At 36.2% G+C, this 21,047-nt stretch overlaps 1 protein-coding gene and 1 pseudogene across 21 annotated transcripts in view; both read right to left on the bottom strand.

Annotated features, from left to right (window-relative positions):
• The window catches only part of Cdc42bpa (CDC42 binding protein kinase alpha), a 266,063-nt gene that overhangs the window by 238,582 nt on the left and 6,434 nt on the right, over positions 1-21,047 (bottom strand). The gene's annotated exons all lie outside the window — the stretch shown is intronic.
• LOC111758218 (small nucleolar RNA SNORA2/SNORA34 family) lies at positions 7,048-7,173 on the bottom strand (annotated as a pseudogene).

Here is a 21,047-nt window from a genome sequence, read left to right as displayed (position 1 = left end):
CATTCCCTGTGTCTGTATCAGTCTATTCTTGTTCCATTTCACTCTCTCAGGAACTTTGACTCAAAAGGCCAATATGAAGTCATTAATATCATTATCATATACCTACACCACTCTTCTGTTATGAAAGTGTGTATTTCATCATAATGGATCATCTTCATCATCCATGCATAAGTAATCTGATGTTTCACTTTTCACCTCCTCCAAAACTTGCAGATCCCAGAGCCATTGTGCTAACTGGGCTACTCCTACCAGAAAAAAATCAAAAGAAAACTTAAAAAAAAAAAAATTCCTGGAGTGGTGTGGGTCTACAGGATCCTCTGTGATGCCTGGGTAAATATATGCAAAGCCAGTCAGATGGAACATAAATGTAGGTCCTAGCAGTCGGGAGGCTGAGGCAAAAGGATCACAGAATTTGCGGCCAGCCTGTGCTACATAGCGAGTTCAAGACCAGCCTGAACTACACAGAGACCCTGTCTCAGAAAACCAAATGTATACACATGCAACTAAGGTATAAGGTGGTATTCAAAACACAAGGCCTTCAACCATAATGGAAAGCTAGCAGTATATGATACCAGCACTTGGGAGACTGAGGTATGAAGATCAGTGCCAAGTCTGAGACCAGTCTGGGCCAGAATCAACAATACAGTGCCGAGTTTGAAGCCAGCCTGAGCTACACAGTAAGTTCAAAGCCAGCAAAGCACATAGCAAGACCCTGTCTCAAAAAACAAAAATGACAACAAAAACTACCTAATGTTAAAAAAAAGTTAAAATTAATGAGATAATCACAGAACTTTGAAAGATGAAAATGAACAAAACTAAAGGAATAAAGCACAGACAATAACATAGAAAGCAAATACTGAAGAAAAATCAAATTACCAAAAAGTTCTTTCACAAGACTGACAAACTTCTAAAAAGAGTTAAAAAAAAAAACAAAAAAACCTCAATATTGCAATGTGTTACAAGTACACAATTACTGATGGTAGATTAAAACAAACCTATTTTTGCAACCAAATGCATGAAAATAAATTGTAACATTAAAAATGGGCACATTATGAGAAAATTTAACTTATCAAATGACCAAGACTTAACAGAAAATTTGAATAACATTATATCAAATGAAGACACTGAATCTATAATCTAAAATTATGATGATATGGAATTGTCATTGAATTTTTCCAGACAGCAGCATTACTTGAGAGAATACATCCATTTAAGAAAGAACCTTAATACTCAAACCTATGAGGCAATATAAGAAAACTACAAACTAGGGCTGGGGATTTAGCTCAGGGGCATAAGCGCCTGCCTTGCAAGCAGGCAGTCGTGAGTTCTATCCCGGTACCAATAAAAACGAAAAAGACAAAAAAAAAAAAAGAAAAGAAAAGAAAACTACCAACTAATCTTTGTTGTAAACATAATAGAAAAGGAAAAATTTTAATCAAAGCATTAGTGAATCAAATTCAGAAATGTTATGCATTGCAACAAAAATAGGGTTAATCCAAAAATGCATGGTTAAACTTGCAAACTTCAATGTTAATCACATTAATGGAATAAAAATAGATAAGTCATATGATCATCTCAATAAATGCAAAATACTGGTAAAATTTAAAGTCAGCTTATATTTAAAAACTAGTCTTAGAAAACTTAGAAAAGCTTTACTAGCATTTTTTTTTCTTCTAAAGTAGAAATAAAACCTAGGGCCTCACACACACTAGACAGAAACTTTATCATTAATTTCTAAAGTGAGTACTGTCGGAGATAAAATTGAGAGCTGGACCATGCAGACTGGCTCTAAAGCCTACATTACACATTGCAATTATCATGAAATCGTTTTTTGTTTTCTTTTCTTTTCTTTTACAAACTGCCTCAACAAAGGTGATAAAAAGCTTCCTTGAACTCATTTAAATTATAACTCAAGTGTTGTATTTATAGTTTTAATGGTTGTAAGTAATTTCCAATCTATTTTATATTTTACATATGCTTTAAATAGAATTCCATCAATAACTGGAATTAATAAAAATTTGTGAACAATATTCACCATATAATCTAATTGGCAAAACTAGTACTCTGTCACATCTACAGCAAAAAATAAGACATGTATTTTAGAGTAAGTCTGATTTTAATTTTTAATTGAAATAAATGTTATTGCTGTATATAGCCCAACATCAAGTGGTTCCAGGGTTCTCAGAGAGAGGAGAGTTGGAATATAGAGCTTTGCCACTAGTTTGTTGGCTAGTAAAATAAAACATTTACTTCAGTACTCTTTGCAGAACCTCTTTTTCTTTTGCTTTCCCTGAGAACTTATGTATTCTCAAACAGTCCCTTTTATTTTGCACCTAAATTTTCCCAACCTAAGCCAAAATTTGAGATTGGTGAGAAATATACCTTATTTTATGCCTTATTTTAACAGGCAACTGTTAAATGAAGTAGTAAAATATTTAAGAAAAAATCATTGCTTTCAAAAAGAAAAGAATACTCCAGGAGATGGAGAGTCTAGAAGTTGATGTTTTTAAAATTCTGTTTCCGTACACCTTGGAAAGGTGTTCGTACAATCTTCATATACCGTAGAAACAGATACTCCACTCTGAAGACTACTGTACTATATTACCTCTTAATCTTTATACCTTTTGAAAATGAAATTATCAACTTACATTTTAACCTGATTTTAAATGACTCAGATACAAATGAATGATAATGGCTCAGAAGTGGACTCCATTCAAGGACCTTTGCTTTTTAATAGGGATTAACTACAGTATAATATGAGGAATAATCTCCCCCATTATTTTAATAACAAATTGTATACAGAAACACATGCCATTTCCAAATGGCATTTCCCTTTCTTTTTGGAAATCTGACGATTTTTTTTTTACGTTAAAGAGGAAAAAAAAAAACTAGAAAAATCAAGAAGCAAACAATCAAACAACAGCAGCAATAGCAAAGTAACAACAGTAACAACAACACAATGGCAATACAGAATGTCAAAACAAGATGATACAAATTTAACAATGGTTGTCATATTGCATATCATTACCCTCAAAGTAATTGCTCAGGCTACCAGATACAGTGGTCATGCAAGAGTGATCAAACAATGTAATTTCCCTTTGAGCTGTTTCTTTCCCTTTAACTGTATCTACTGTAACTTTTGGATCTTATTTAATTTTTTTTCTTATTTACACTAGGGAGACAATATAGTGTGTATATATATGTATACGTATATATAAGTCTGATTTCACTTATGAGTATGGTTTCTAGTTGCATCAATTTACCTATAAAAGCCTCAAATTTATCCTTCTTTATGGCTGACTAATATTCCATCATATAAAAATATCACATCTTTTTTTTTTTTTTTTTTTGTCTTTTTCGTTTTTATCGGTACCAGGGATCGAACTCACGACTGCCTGCTTGCAAGGCAGGCGCTTATGCCGCTGAGCTAAATCCCCAGCCCCCTACCACATCTTTTTTTAATCCTTTCCTCAGTTGATGGGCATTCAAGTTGTTTCCAAAATTTACCTATTACAAATTGTGCTGCTATAAACATGAGTACACATATATCACTGTGGTACAATGTTTTCAATTGAGAAAACACCCAAAGGGGAATAGCTGGGTCAAATGGAACCTTTAATCCTACTTTTTTGAGGGCTCTCTCATACTGATTTCTACAGTGGTTGTATTAAGTCTATACTTCCACCAACAATGGAGAAGGAAGGGTTCTTTTCTCCACACAGTCCCACCAGCATTTGCTATGGTTAATTTATTGATGTTAGCCACTCTTTCTGGAGATGATACCTCAGTGTTGTTTTACTTTGCATTTCTCAAATGACCAATGATATTGAATGTTTTTTCATGTATTTATTTGTATATCTTCATCTGAGAATTGTATATTCACCTCAGGTGCCCATTTCTGGATTGGGTCTTTGAATTTGGGGAGTTTGATTTTTTTCAATTCTTTACACATTCTAAATAAAAGTCCTTTGTCTGAGAGACAGTTGGCATGAGAAATAACTCTTTTAGCTGGAGAAGCATTAATTTTTTTGGACTGCCCTTTTTAACCTTGTTCTGAGGTAAGCTTGCCTGCCCAATGGTGCCTGCACAGCAACTCGGAAGGTCAGAACTGCCTCTCAGGGACTGCGTGGTTCCCTGGGACAGACCAGGTGCAACAATGGCCACAACACCATGGACAGCTATCTAGTTCCTGTTCCACAGGCCAGGTTCTATGCCAGGCCTTTTGCCTTTCTCACCACATTCCCAAATTCAGTCCTCTATACTAACAGCATCACCTGTGTGAGTCTTGAGACTACTGCGTCATGAGAATCTAGGCCACACCAAATTATGAAAGTCAGTTTGATGCAATATCAAAACCACTCTAATGCTACCATTTAAAAAAAAAAATTTAAGTCTTTTTAACCATTAGAATTCTTTTTTATGATTGACTGCTCTGATTTCCCAGGACCAGGTGGAGGCAGATGGGTTCTGAGTCCTGTGTTCAGCCTCTCCTTCCAGTTCCACTCTCATCCCAGCCACAGGGAAAGTGCTAGGCACCTCAGAACACAGCTCTTCAGAGGACTGCTAAGACAGCAGTCAGCCGCCAAAATTATCTGCCTCATTCCAACCAAGGGCTCTTCCTTGGACATCACAGTCCAGTAGGTGTGAGGCTCTCTAAAGCCTCTGATGCCTCAGGGGTCCTGGAAACAGTCCAAGGCTCTGTTAACTGCCCCACCTATGGTTTGCTCTAGCTGGCGAGTCCCTCATGCCTGCTTTAAGGCCAGCATTCAGCTACAGGTGGTGGGTTCTAGAGGCCCTGGGCACCAGGCAGCAATTATGTCTCTGAGCACCACCTGCCCATCTACTACACAGCACTTTTCTTTCTCCACCCTCCCCCACCACCGCCCGCCCAAAGAGCCTTTGCACTGAGTTACATCCCCAGCCCTTTTTTTTTTGTTTTGAGACAGGGCCTTGCTAAATAAATTGCCCAGGCTGGTTTCAAACATTTGATCCTGCTGCCTCAGCCTCACAGAGTTCTGGGATTAAAGGCACGTACCACCATGCCCAGCTACTAGCAAAGATAATACTTTTTCACATGCTCCAGCTCAAGTAACTGAGTTTGAGGTCAAAGCCTGAGGCAAAGCAGAGGAGTGGGATAAGCAATGCCCAGAGACTCAGGAGACCCAAAGTTGCTGCTCTGACCCTGCAAGGAAATCATGAGTAACTTAGACAGTGCACAGCTCTTTCAAAAGGAGAGAAAGAGGGAGAATCCACCTAACTCTGGCTAAAAATACACCAGTTAGGAAAAGAGTACTAAAAGTTAAAAAGACTTAAAGTGAGTAAGTACTGTCTAAGAATAGAGATTATCTGAAAAATATTATTTTGTCTCTCATTTAATACTACTAAAATGTGATTTCATTAATTCCCAGAAGTTTAAACTAAAATTAAGCAGCTGTTTACATAACACTCTAAAACTACTGTACAGCAAACAGCAGAATCACTTCCAGTGTTTACTATTATACATGTACAATGTGAGAATCCTGATGGCAGCTAAGGGAAAAAAGCAGTAAAGTTTCTCTTTTTATCACTATAAACAAAAGAGGCAGGCTACTTCATAAATAAAACAGTTTATTTGGCTCACAGTTCTAGAGGTGTATGGTCTAAGTGCCTCATGGTGATGGCCTTTCTGTTGGCAGTATCTCAAGGCAGTACAGAGCATCAGACGACAGGAGATAGGGGGCACACATGTGTGTCTGTATTTACCTAGTCTCTCTTCCTCTTATAATTAAGTTCCCCGGCTTCAGTCATAGGGGCCCTAAACTCCATCCTAACAGCTTATCTAATCCTAATCACTATCCACCATAACACCACAGTTCTAAACAATACACTCCAAATTTCCAATGTTTTACTTCCTTCAAATGGGATTGACATAAATCATAGCACATAGCAGCAACAGTCTCTGTTATTAGTTACAATTACCTGAAATCTTTCTTATCGTATCAGTTACTTTCAAAATGCAGACAGCAAATGGCTTTCAAATTTATTTAAATTAATAATGTTATTTGCTGAGTAAAATATAAAAGCAGAAATTTATAGTTCTCACTTTTTGTTAGACTAAAAAAATATTGTACAATCCTATCATATAAGAGATACACAAGAGTGGTCATATTCACAAATGAGTAGATTGGTGGTTTCAAGGGGCAACAGAGGGTGGGGTAACAGAATTATTTTTAATGGATACAAATTTTCAATTATTTAAGCTGAAAAAGTTCTGCAGGTAAGTGTAGAGGATGCTGGCACAACAATGTCATGGAACTATACACTTAAAAATGGTTACAATTACAAAATGTATGTTGTTTTACCATAATAAAATTAAAAATTCATGGTAGGAAAGACTTTGAGAAAATTCTACCATTTACTTAATTCTTCCTATAAATGAAGGATTTCCACCATTCTATTTTAGTGGAAGATCAGTGCCTAAAACAGCAAGGTTTAAAATATATATATTGATAGAATAACATTTGTTAAAGAGAATAAAACAAAACAGAAACAATGGAAATGATACTGGATTTCTAAAACAAGACAGTAGAAAATCAACAATAGTTATTGTAATGCACATTGTTATCCTCTAAAGATGCTCAGACTGCCAGACACAGGCATGTACAATAAGCACTGCATGGTCTCTACTTATTCACTATCATTTCAGAAACTTCAGGTATATGACTTCTGATTTATTTTGTGTCTCTGTCTTCTGGACTTGTTCTGGGTGGGCTGGAGGTCTGATTGCAACCTGCTTCTTTGTCCTCTGATCCAAGGTTCCGGGAGTGGTGGTGAGATGTGGGGCAGCTACTCAACCACATTCTCCCACAGCCATGGGGGCCTATGGAGGGTTCAGTGAGGGGTGTGGTCTTCCCTTCTCAGCGGCGGGCTCACCGGGGGTATGGCTCTTCTCCAGGTCTGCAGAGAATGGTTCACTGTGGGCTATGGCATCTTCTCCAGCCCACAGCAGCTGGCTCACCAAGGGGTGGGAGGGAGTTCTTTCTAGTGAATTTCTTTCTAGTGAATTCTAGTTGTTTCTTTCATTACATTTCTCTAAAGTTTTGAAGTGGCCAATAGACCATAGAAAGATACCACTTTAGTCTCTTGCTTGAAACCAACAGCTTCAGCAAACTGCCAGCCTTGATTCAGGGTCATGATGCATATAACATCACATAAATATTTTGTAAAAACACCTTATACTAAATATTAGAAACTCTGATATATGTACATATGTATTTGAAAAGTATTCCACCATAAAAATGACAGGTTTCATACTCATGGAAAAATATTTTACTACAATAATATCTACTTACAGCTTGAATCAACTTTGTCTTACTCGTTTTATCACTGTGTATTTTCTAAAATAAAATGTTTTTAAGACTATTTGTGATTAAAGGTGTGTGCTACAAGTATATTTATTTTCAAAATGTTTTTCTATACTGTTTTAAGCAATTACTAAACAGTTCATAAATTATGTCTTCCATAATAGGAAATACATGGTAATTAATGCTGTGTCTAAACATTTGAAATATCATGAACATGTGGTATTTAATATACCTTAATATTTTGTAAATTTTTAAAATGTTACAATTTTTATTTCCTAAAAAATTTTACGACTTATTTATTCTTGTATATTTTATTCCTTTTAAAATGAAAAGGTGAAGTTCAAGCAATTCACAATTATACACGTCATAATCCAGAAATTAATTTGCAAATAATTAATTTGTAACTCAGATTACAATATAGCATAGAAAATACTATAAATGTTGATTAGTTTCCCAGCAAACCACAAACAAGTCAGAAATCATAAGGCTGAGGTCTAGGGGGGTGTTAACCAGTACAGTATTCTACTCATCACTCCCTAAGAAGAGCATCTGCACTTCATATTACACAGCACTGGAAATTAACAAACCAATTTTTCTAATCTATGATTTCTAAATTCATACTAAATCGTTCCCTAAATCTAGATGTCAGAGCATCATTTCACTGTTTCTCTTTTGCTAGAAGTCCAAGGTCTCACAACTATTAGAAATCTACGTAGTTCTAGACCAAGGCAACCAAAGGATTCTTTGGCGTACAAAGCCTCAAGGTGGGAAAATGTGGTCCGAACATGTTCTCCGGTCTAGTCAACCAGATACATGCTCCATCTGACAAAATTTTCTTTCTTGGGTAAAACAGGGAGCAAAACCAACTATTTACACATTTTTATTAACAGAAAGTCCCAAACATAAATATTAAGCTATGATTCTTAATCAGAAACAAATATTAGAATCAATGGGGAAACGTTTTTAAAAATTCACATACCCTATTCTTGTGTTCAGTGAATCAATCTCTTAAGAACTTGTACCATATATATTTTGAAAAAACAATACAAGTTATTTGAATACATCTAAGAAGTTAAGAACTAGTTTTGAAGACTTTAACTTATAACAATTATGTAATAACCACATATGCCTACAAAAATCAGAGAAATCTACATTCTGTGTTGCCACCCATATGTCCCTGAAATAATAGACCCAAATTCCATCCATCTTGCTCCAAAATAACTGACCCAAAACCAAAGCAGATAACAGTACCCCCAAAAAAGTCACAATGAAAGATTTCTGCAATCTGATGCTCTGCTTGCTTATCTTGGGAAAAGTCAGGTTATTCTACATAAACTCTAGCTCCCAGAAGCTTCATCGCCACAGTGAGGATCATCTAGGATCAGATATTATCAATTAAATATAAAATCTAAGAAATTTTCACCTATGTCCCTGGTTCAGGCAAGTACGAAAAAGGGCAACCTTATTTTGCACAAGTCAAATTATTTTGGCAAACTCTAGTTAAAGCTGCAACCCTGCCTGTTTCTGAGCAGCTGAAGATAGCCACAGCAAATACATACATACATACATAAAATTATAACCACACATTTCACATGAATACAACACTCTCGACAAAACTTGGGACACTTTTCCACTCTTCAAAGATACTGATTCATCTTACACAGAAAAGAGTTAACATTACCAGGCATATTGGCATATGCCTGTATTTTCCAGAACTCTGGGAGGCTAAGGTAAGAAGATAACAAATTCAAGCCCAGCTTAAGCAAACTAGCACAACCCTGTCTCAAAAACAGATTGGGGATGCAGCTCAATGCAATGCTGACCTTATAGGGAAACCTGATTTGGTTTTCATCCAATTTGGTTGCAACCAGAATTATGGAAAGAATTAAGTTCATCAACTGAGGTATCACTCTATATGGGTCTAAACTCAGTCTTCTGTATGTGGATATCCAATTTCCCCGGTGCCATTTATTAAACAGGCTATCTTTCCTCCAGTGTATATAGAATTTGGCTGTGAACCCATTAAGTCCTGGGCGTTTCTTAGTTGGTAGGTTTTTGTTTTTGTTTTTGTTTTTGTTTTTAAATATCATTGCTTATTATTGGACCGTTTGAGATTTTCAAATGTTCTTGGTTCAGTTTTTGCAATTTCTATGTATCTAAAAATGTCACCATTTCTTCTGAGTTCACCAGTTGTTTGGCATACATATTTGGGAAGTAAATGCTAATAATTTTCTGGACTTCGATTGTGTCCACTGTTACTTTGCCTTTTTTATTTCTAATTCCACTAATTTGTGTCTTTTCTTTCCTTTTTTTTCTGAGATTGGCTAAGGATTTGTCTATTTTTTCTTTCAAAGAACCAGCTCTTAATTCATTGATTCTTTGGATTGCTTTTTTAGCTTCTATTTCATTAATTTCTCCTGTGATCTTTACAGTTTCTTTCCTTGTACAAACTCTGGGTATGGGTTGTTCTTGTTTTCCTAAGAGATGCATCACTAGGTTATTTTGTTGGACTTCAATTTTTCTAATGTGGGTTTTCACTGCGGTGAATGTCCCTTACAATACTGCTTTCATTATGTCCCATATGTTCAGGTATGTTTAACTGGCATTATCATCCAATTGTAGAAACTGAATTATTTCTTCCTTAATTTCCTCTGTGATCCTTAGTTTCTTCTTCAGTGCAGTTCCACTGATTTTTCAAGAGTGTGATTTTTATTTTCCATGTTTTCGTAGTTTCTATGGTTTCTTTTGCTACTGATTTCTAGTTTTATTGTGCTGTGATTTGGTAATACGCACGGTAAAATTTTATTTCTTTTCCATCAGGTGTGCTTTACTCACTAGTATGTCGTATATTTGGAGAAAGTACAAGTAGCTGAAAATAATGTGTATTCTGTTGTTGTTAGGTGGAACACTCTGTATATATGAAGTCCATTTGTTCAAAAGTTTTGTTCAACTCTGATACTGGCTTTTTTGTTTAGTTGATCCATTTGTGATAGTCAGGTATTGAGATCTCCCATTACCACTGTACTGGATTCTATGTCCACTAGTGTCAGATCTATGAAGCTGAATTCAGCATGGTTTGCTGCATACACATTTGCAACTGTTATCACCTCCTGTTAAACAAGCCTACCAATCAATATGTAATGTTCTTCTCCATCTTCCCTGATCAGCCTTGGCTTGAAATCCATTCTGTCTGAAAACAGGATAGCTATCCCTGCTTGTTTTCAGGCCCCCACTGTGTGAAATACTACCCTCCATCCTTTGATTTTTGGTCCATAAATTTTTTTTTCAATCAAATGTGTTTCTTCTTACAGCAAATTGTTAGATCCTGCCTCCTGATCCACTCTGTTAATGTGTCTTTTGATCAGCGAGCTAAGTCCATCCATATTGATAGTTTTGTTGACAGAGACTGACAGACATGACTGCATCAATTTCCTGTTGCTGGTCTGCCCTCCCTCCCCTTAACTATTAGCCCAACCTGATGCATTCATTTCATTGGGCCTTTTGGCATTAGCCTCAGTTTCCCCTTAGCACATTCTTTAGTCTGGTGGTCATGAATCTTTTCAGAGTTTCTTCATCATGTAAGTATCTCTATATATATATATAAACCTTAAAAGATAATGTTGCAGTACAAAATAGTCTGGTTTGAAAGTTGTCCTTTTCAGAAGCTTGAAACACTTCATTCCATACTCTCCCTGCCTTCAAGGATTGAGCTAAAAATTCTGTTGCAGTTCTAACAGGTCTTCTTAATAGGCCATTCACTACTTTTCCCCTACAGTCCATAAATTTTGTTCCTGAGCTGTACCCCTGGGATTTTGATACTTATGTGGCGTGATTTCCCTTCAATCACAGACAAACTTACACAACTCCACCCACTTACATGTTAAAGTCTATTTAAATGTCTGAAAAGTTTTCTGCTACTACTTGTGTAAACAAGGTTTTTTTAATGCCCTTTGTACTGTCTTCTGATTTTTTGCTAAATTCAATTACTCTTATATTAGCCCTCTTTGAGTCATCTAGGAGCTTTTGGATCTATTTTTCATGGTTCTTTGTTGTTTTTAAAGTATCTTTTATTAACTGATCATGCACTGCAGTCCTGTCCTCTAAATCTGACACTATGTCTTCACATTACTAGCTTCTCCCACTTATACTTTCAATCGTGTTTTTAATCTTCTGGATTTCTGTTTGGGATCTTCATGTGGACTCCCATTCTTTTCTGTGCTGAGCATTTATGCTTTGCATCCCTTCACCCCTGCTACCTATTTATTAGTGTCTTCTCTAGACTCACTAATCATTTGTTTCATTACAGTCACTATGTGGTTAGTTATAGCTTTAAATTCACCTAGCACCAAACAGAACTGTTTTACCTCCAGTGACATCATTTCAGACCCACCTACTGTGTAATTTATGATTTTCCTTTCCCTCAGTCCCTTCCTGTACCAATTTCAAGGAAGCTGAAAGTTTCTGGAGGTATTCTGTTGGCTCATCTTTTCGCATTTCTATTTTTTGTACTGGGATTTGCAAATTCTTTCGCAAAGTGCTCCCTTCTTCAGGAGCAAGTCACAGTATTGTTTATAACCCCCAAACAATCCAGGTACTTATTTGTAGAGAGAGAAAGCCAACTGCTAGTCACTACTATGTTACTTTGTCTGTGGTAGTAATCAGTAACAACAACGGCATCAAATGTCAATTGGATATTGACAAATGCTAGGAACCACTGGTGAACAGTCCTTTACCAAAACAAAAGAAGATTATTAGGCTCTCCCTTGCACTGACCTACAGTAATTCAAAGCACTGATTTCTGCAGGATGCCAGCAGCAGAGCCAGAGATAAAACACATCACTGAAATATGTAACTTCTTCAGGACAGACTCCTCTGACGATTATTCCTATTGAAGCAAACCTCCCACAACAGAATACAGGCCCCATGATCTTATTGGTATAAGTCTGAGCCTCCTACGGGATCCCAGGAATCCTTATTTAGCTCTAACTCTCTCCCAAGGCTGTCTTTCATCCTATATCTATGAAAAAGACAGCCCCAAAGCAAAAAGACAGCCCTCGGCCCTAAAGCAAAACTCCACAGGGATGTATATTACTTCTTCCATCAGGTCAGTCTGTTGATTGCCCGCTCTGTTGCGCAAGTGCTGTGGAGAACTCAAGGACCAAAGGCAGGCTGCAAGATTCCCACATCCTGGCACCCGAGCACGGGGAGGTGGTGGTGGCTTAGAGCAAGGCACACACTTCCCGGGTGCTCCTGGGTCCAACAAGGGGCTTCAGGGACAGCAGCAGTAGCTGGACACAAGCCACATACTTGGAAGGTCTACCTGAATCCAGTGCAGGGCGGCAGGGCCAACCTATGATTCTAACCTGATTTGCCAGAAGGACTCCATTTCCCTAAGTTCTCTGCTCCAAGCAAATGCCTCTGAACTGCCCTGCATCTCCACATTTCTTCTGTTCTCTTTCATCTGAAACACTCTGATTCTACCTCTGTCTCACAGAACACTATCTTCATATGGGTTAGCTCAAGCACCATCTCCATGTTTGACCCTTTTCCACTCTCCACCTCCAAAAGTAAACTATCTCCTCAGTCTCTTTTATTACACTTAATTCTATCTCACTACTTGAGAACAGAAACATAGTCCTCTCTCCTACACTTGTCCCATATATGATTATTTCTTTATTTATTAAATTAACTTTAAAAAGTACTCTTTACTACATCTTCTGAAGATAATGCCAACACTAAAGATACATTGGAATTTTTTGTACTAGAGACATGAGACAATCCTGACATAACATACACTGAAAAGATAATTAATAACCAAAATTCATATTGATGATCAAATGAGCATTATAAACAAATGTTATAGGCATTCAGAAGCAAGATAAGCCAACAAAGAATAGATAGGCTGATAAAGATACTATTTTAATGATCACATGCTACTTTAAAATTAAAATTTAATCATAACATGTCTATAATGCATCACTTTCCCTCTTCCACATAGTAACAATGGCCCAGAATCCCTAAGTCAAACATATATCATAAGAGAAGGCATCACTGAGAGGAAGTCAAGAAAAGGGCAAAAAATAACATAAATCTTCGGTGTGGCACTAATAATTTCTACTAAAAAATGCTATAAATAAACTGTAAAACCACAATGCCTACTGCAGTACAAACTACTTATGGTCTACCAAGAACTATATTCTCCTTCTACACAGAATCCTCATTTTGTCAAGATAACAGTATTTCTCTCACAGCCCTTGTACCTTAACATCACCACCAATCCAGTGACTGGTTCAGGAACAGACATGGGATCTAATTCTGGCCATTCAACATCAGAAGGGAAAAATTTCCTGGGTGTTCCTGTGAGAAATCTTGTTCCTCCTGAGACAGCAACAGAAAGCACTGCTCCCTCTCCCTTCCCAAATGAATAGGGAGGCATCTTGCTCAAGTGTGATCCTACAACTTTCGTGCAAACAGTGCAAAAGCCTACCCTACAGCAGTAGTGACACTCCAAAGAACTTGGATATTTGATAACACTGCTGAGCAGTGAAACCAAGAGGTTCCTGGTGGGTTAGCTAATAGAATTCTCCCATTTTTAACCAATTCCCACATGTTTTCAGTTACTTTCAACCAAACACACCCTATCAACACTCATTTACACTGTGTAATCAACAACCTTCACAAATTATCACACAATATCATTTTAATATTTCTTTTTAACCACTAAAGTCAATACACGTACCACCATGAATTTGATCTGTTTCTGTTATAGAATCATAAATTTAAGATAATAAAGCACTGGCATGGTGGCACATGCTATTATCCCAGCACTTAGTAGGCTGAGGCAGAAAAACTGGTGCAAATTCAAGGCTAGACTGGGCTACACAGTGAGCCAGAACCACATGATGAGACCCTGTCTCAAAAAAACAACAAAAAAGAAATATAATACAAATATTCATAAAAATGACTTTCAAGTTCAAGCTTATTTTAAAGGAAAGACAATTTAAAAATAACAAAAAGCCCTGAAATTTATAACAGACCTATCATAAGGTATGATTATTTAAAAAAGAAATACTATGGCTAAGATGATCTGTTTAAATTTCAAGTGAAAAGTTAATTTCCCAAAATGTTTACCTCTATTAACAAGCTTCTAAGTTGGTCAACAATCATGGTATGGGAGAAAGAAGGGGTGCCCCATTCCCTCCCATACTTCTCTTCCATTTGGCTATTCCTGCTTGCTGCATTGTACCGTACCCTTCAAAATAAAGTGGTAATAATAGACCCAAACTTTAACAACAAAACCTTGCTTCTTTTTGGAAAGAAATACTTGATGCTATACAATAAAAACACTTGATACTTACTGGATAATGAAAGCCAAAGACTATAAAATGCACATAGATCCACAGATAAAGAAACAACTCAGTTAAAGTAGCAAATTTGATCTCTAACACACTATAGTAGATTCATATACAACTGTTCACATTCTGGAAGCTGATAGCTTTCTGATATGGTCAACCTTCGAGCTGAATAAACAAAAATGGAGAGAAACTGTTAAGCGTAAAAGCCCTAACCAGGTATGGTGGTACACTCCTGTAATCTCAGCAGTTGGGATAAGAATAAACTGAGGCAGGCGGACAGTTGCAAGTTCGAGACCAGCCAGCATAGCAAGACCCTGTCTCAAAAAGACCAAAAATAAAGAGTGAAAGCCCTTTTGTGAGAAATGAATTAAAAATTTTGTTATTTCTTTGTAACACTTTTTGCATTTTTCAAACTAAAAAAATCAGACTCAAATACAATTTGACCCATATGCAGAGAATTATAGAAAAAAAAATAAAACCTGCCAGGTGCGGTAGCACATACCCATAATTCCAGCACTCGGAGGCTGAGACGGAAAGACTACAGGGAGTTCAAGGCCCGCCTAGACCACCACAGGGAGTTCAAGGGCAGCCTCAACTACATAGTGAGACTCTGCCTTCAAAAATAACGTGAAAATTTAAAAATAAAAAATCAGACTTCTTAGGTTATTTTTAAAGTTAGCATAGCTTTACTAGAAAAGTCTTAGCAAGCACTAGTTTTTTAAAAATCTAAATGGTTTCAATTGTCTGTGAAAAAAGTAACTAACACTCACAAAAATCACCCACATTTGTGAGCTTTGAAATGTAAATTCACTGCTGCAAAGGAAATACTATTACTGTTGGTACAAAAATTCCTTTGTCATTTCCAAGTACAAGTTATATTACATCATTTCCTTTTAACTTTTTTTCAAATAGGATCAAGTTGTATTGTTTTAGTACCCTATACTATTATATATATTGCTTCTTAATTCTAAGTAACTATTTTAAAGAACAAGCGTATATTTGCTATGCACTATGATTAATAACTGCTTTAAATTACTTGAATTCTTAGCAAATGCACTGCATCTTGAAATTCAAATGATTGCTCATTTATAATATTTTACAGCTGTGTTGTGGCAGGCACAGTGATAGTGTTTGCCAGTGAACATTAAACTCTGGGTTCAATCCCTGGCACTGCAGGAGAAAAAGAAAACAGAAATGATAGGATAACCTAAGTAATTTTATTTATAGCTTCACATCTTAAATGTTTTAATTAAACAGAAATTTCAAAGAATGTAATAAGCAACAAAATATTAAGTGATCACAAAAATCTGGAAAACAATGTTAACCTTGAAAACAGTCAACAAACTTCTGGTATAAGGAAACAAATTACTGCAGTGTGTGTGTGTGTGTGTGTGTGTGTGTGTGTGTGTGTGTGTGTTTTATTGGTACCGAGAATCAAACTCACAACCTCACACTTGCCAGGCAAGCACTGTGCCACTGAGCTATATAACTGGCCAGCAGTGTGTTTTTATTACACATCTCAGTATAAATATTCTTGATGTTCAAATTAAATACAGTTATCCACTGAAAACCTGATTCAAGAATAGTTAGAAAGCTAATTTTTCCACTCAGTACTACTACTCACCAATTCCTTCAAAAGATCTCCTTAACCCTGCCCCAAACAGGAATGAGGGGAATAGTTGGTCAATCAGATTTTAAAAGTTTTCTTTATGAAAAGTTAAAATTCATTAGAAGAATTTCCTTTAATATGAAAGAATTTCTTTGCACTTACAAGGCAAAGATCAACTTGGATTTCAGTTTGAGCTTGTAGCTGAGCGCTGCCAAACTAGAGCTACTTTCACTGCTGTTACTGTGGATTTATTTGCGGTACTTAGGATTGAATTCAGGGCTTCCGTGCTGGGGTGGAGCTTGCCATCCTACCAGCCTACCTACCATCCTACCTGCCCAGCCTACCAGAATACTGGGATTATAAATGTGCACCACACCTGCAGTCTTGTATATTCATTCATTATCATTAATTTAGTTTTCAGCTTCCAAAATATCAGTGTTGTAAGTTTCCTCTTCGCTTGTCTCGTCCTGAAATGTTTCTGACTTTTTCCAATTTTTTTCTTTTTTGGTCTTTTTCCTTTTTATCGGTACTAGGGATCAAACTCAAGACTGCCTGCTTGCAAGGCAGGTGCTTATGCCGCTGAGCTAAATCCCCAGCCCCTCCAAAATTTTTTTACCATAGACTTAGTGGGGCAGCAGTAGGGAATAAAAGTATATTTGTACATTCAATGAATCATCAAACTCTAAAATTCATGCTGAACATTGTGCAAATAAGATTAAACACAATGTAAGAAAATTTTAACTTTAAAAATTACAGATTTGCATTTTACCTTATTCCTTACCCTCTCCCTCATCTCACTCCCACCAAGTACTTGTTTACAGACAGTCAACTGCTACCTTGGGATTTTAAACATCACTGAAGAAACTCTTGAATTCTGATTTGCCAATTAAATAGTTAATTTTTTAAAAGGAAATCACTTTCAAAACAAAACCCAGGTTAAAGTAAAAAGAAACAAAGTCCCCAACATAAAAACTGAGTTTCAACCAATGTTTCATGCTCAGTTCTATTGCTTCTAGCCTTGAGTACAAATATGATGATATTAATTCATTCAACATTACTATATTATATCTAATATGTACCACGCACTTACCAGGACAAGTACAGGATAGGGAAGAGCATTTCCAAAAAGAAAATTAATCAATATGTAAAGAGTCATGGGATAGTCAGGCATGCTTAAATTAGCAGTAATGTCAATATTTCTGAAAGAAACTGTTGGCCTTAGCATGCATCAGCCAGAAATGGAATGATACATTATAAAGGCATGCAGTAAAAAAGTCAGGAATATCATATATTATTGGTTTTAACTATAAACTCTAGGAAAATCTTTATGAGTATTAGGTTATGAAAAACTTTATGACATATCAATGTCAGTTTTACTACATACCTGAACTTTTAGTCTATTTTTAAATAATTCTTAGTTATGATTTTCAGTCAGGGCAAGACCACGGGTAATTACCAATACAATCCCAAAAGTTTTTTCTAAGAACTATTTTTTAAATCTCAGTACAGAATACTGTGTGTGTATGTCTGTGTGTGTGTGTAAGAAAGACAGAGACAGAGACAGAGAGAGGCAGGGTCTCACTACATATTGTAGGCTGGCCTTGAACTCACTGTGTGGTTCAGAGGGGCCTCAAATTGCCATACTCTTTCTGCCTTAGCCTTCCAAGTGCTGGGATTGCAGGAATGTACCACCAAGAAAGACTACCTAACCACAGAATATTTGCACAGCATCTAAAGTCAGCTTGGGATATTAATCACTCCTAATAAAAACACTGTTACTAAGGAAAAGACCCTTGCTACAGTAAGACTATACTGCTTTTACAAAACTCACATAAACTCTAATTATTTCTATTCTATATCATTGCTAGGATTGTCTCTTCTGTACCAGTAGACCGAGAGTCAACTTGATGAGAAAATGATCAGACTCTATTGAAAAAAAATCATTAGATAAGCAGAAACAGTTTTGTAAACCAGGAAACACACATATGTACTGCTAAAAGGCATACATCAAGTCTTACTGGGTGTATGTAGCAATTCCTAACCCTGTGACTTAGCAAGACCCTGTCTCAAATTTTTAAAAGGCTGAGGATACAGCACTACATGAAGGCCCTGTACCAGACAATCCCCAGCACCAGATAGAGAAAACAGGAAGACAGAGAGACTAAGATAGAAAGAACAATACAGAGAGAGACTTAAAAAAAAAAGAAAAGAGGAAAAATGTGATAGAAGAATTGGAGAAAGGCTATCACATAAGCAGTGTATAGGCTCTGGCCCCACCTATAGTTTCCTAGGGTAAGGCTTCAGTTCCCAAACTGGGTCAGCTTTTCCTCAGAAAAAGCTTCAAAGCTAAAATGTCTTAGGCAAACTATGTAAAAGAACATTAAAGAGGTTTCTGTCTTGAAACTTTTTCTATGATAATGTGCCTTATAATACTCAAAGAGGCATGCAACAGTACTATTTCCCAATCTTAAAATCCACCGAACCCTTAATATTCAGAATACTCACAGCACTTGAAATATAGTTTAGGAAACACTATTGAACATTGTGAATTTCCTTCATACTTAACTGCAAGACTACAACATGCCTCTGTGCATACTGCATAATTTTTAGTCCATAAAAGGGCCTAAGTGAGTAACACATTGATAATGATTTCAGCCTTCTAAATTGAGGTCTGGAACTCTAGACACAAAAATCCAGTTTTGGTGGCACACACTGATCCCAGTACTCGGGAGGCTGAAGCAAGAGGTGCACAGTGAAGTTCAAAGCCAGCCTGAACTACATAGTACGACCTTGTCTCAAAAAACAACAAAACTCAAAAACATAAAAACAAAAGAAAAACCAAAAAAAACAAAAGAAAATGCAACTTGCCCCTGAATGGTATTGTTATTGGTGATAAAAACAATGAGCTTTAACTTAACTTTAACAACTAACAGTTATTCCAAAATAGGCATTAAACAATTTAACTTTAACAACTAACAGTTATTCCAAAATAGGCATTAAACAATATTTCAATGCAAAATACCTTATTTAAAGACTAAGATACTGTTTGCATAGTGCAGAGAAAGAGATGTTCACTGCCATATAATAAAACATTGCCAGTAACATGAAAATGTTTGTTAACAATAAAATAAATTTATTTATATCCTTGTTTTAGTATAGCTATATACTTTAATTATACTGTACTTTACCCAAAACAATGGCATGTAGTTCTTCATTAATCACAAGGCTAAGCAAAAGACAGAGGCTGACAAAATACAACCATAAATCACTAGAAAAGGAAAATTCCTAAACTGGCTTTCACTTTCAGCAAAATAAGCATTTATGATGATGACCATTTTTCACAGATGATAAAACAAACTCAGTGAGGTTAAGTAACTTGCCTAGATCTTCCGGCCAATATTTACAGTCTAAATCTAAAGCCTCTGACTTTTCTACTTGTCTTTAAACAGTCAAGTTGAATTGTTCTCTAACATTATCTGCCACCCTTAATACCCCAAACAAAAGTTAACAGTAATCAGAGTTTTAATTGTTCAAATGGTACTGAAATAGCCATCAATTATATATGGTTTTGTCCTCACTAAAAATACTTTCTTATTTTCTTTACATAGGTATAAAAACAAACTGACACATAAAGCATACAGTTTCACCAATACAATGTTATACACAACAGTGAAGGTTCTATACTAGTCTGAAAGTCTTAAACCAACTGCTTAGGTAAAGCATTGTTGGGGGGGGGGGCTACAGGAACAGTATTTAATACTAATAGACTCAAAAATTGTGTGAGTCCATGACTTTTTCTCTTAAACATCACAAAGTAATTAATGAAATATTTTCAGAGAAACAGACCATAGTTTTGCAACATTATAATTACAGTAACAAGCTACAAAAGACAATGACAATTTCTATACTTAACATAAATACCTATACATGAAAAGCATGTTTAATTAAACAATGTCATACATAGACACTTCTCAATAATTCCAAGGGCTTTAGGAATTGACAGTACAGGTTCATTCTTGAATCTAATTGCACTTTGCAGGGTACGCTTCTTAGGTGTAATTCTACCAACACCCTACCCTACCATGATTAAGTTTATCTTCTGGGTCACAGGATTTTCACACAGAAAACACGTCTACAACCACTAAATAAGCAAGATTTATTCAACTCATTCAGATTTAGATTCAATTTATTCAGATTTAGATTATCTCTCCAAACTACCCAGTACCCCAAAGTTTTTCTCAAAATTTCTTTCTAACTCTGATATTCTGGGATTTATAAGGGAAACTATGACCTAATATAGAATGGGCATGTCCTAAAACATACTCCATGGAACAGTTTGGAGGATGGCTAACCATCCTCCAAATACTCCGCAAAAAGATGATCCCATGATGAGATGAACTTCCTAAAATCTAGAAAGACCTGCTATGTTTTTAACATTAGAAGTTGCCTGAAGCAGTTTTCCAAACTTACCTACTACATAAACCACACACACACAAACAGAAAGTGAGAGAGGGAAAAATACTATGAATATTTCATGGATGTACAGAAAACTGGGGAAGAAGCTAAATGAAGAAACTCTAGTCCCAAAATAGAAGCACCCAGTTCAAGAGGAATCACTAAGGGGCAAATAGTGAGTCTTTGTGTCTCCTGTTACCAGGGAAGCCAAAGTACTGCTCTCTGATAGGGTCAGATAAAGGAACCCTAGAATAGGGAGAATAAGGAGAATAGAACAGAGAAAAG

Source organism: Cavia porcellus, unplaced genomic scaffold, assembly GCF_034190915.1.
Source record: "Cavia porcellus strain 051 isolate PalLab524CR breed Dunkin Hartley unplaced genomic scaffold, mCavPor4.1 scaffold_26, whole genome shotgun sequence".
NCBI lineage: Eukaryota > Metazoa > Chordata > Mammalia > Rodentia > Caviidae > Cavia > Cavia porcellus.
Note: the sequence above shows the minus strand (reverse complement) of the source record. Positions and strands in the feature narration are given on the sequence as shown.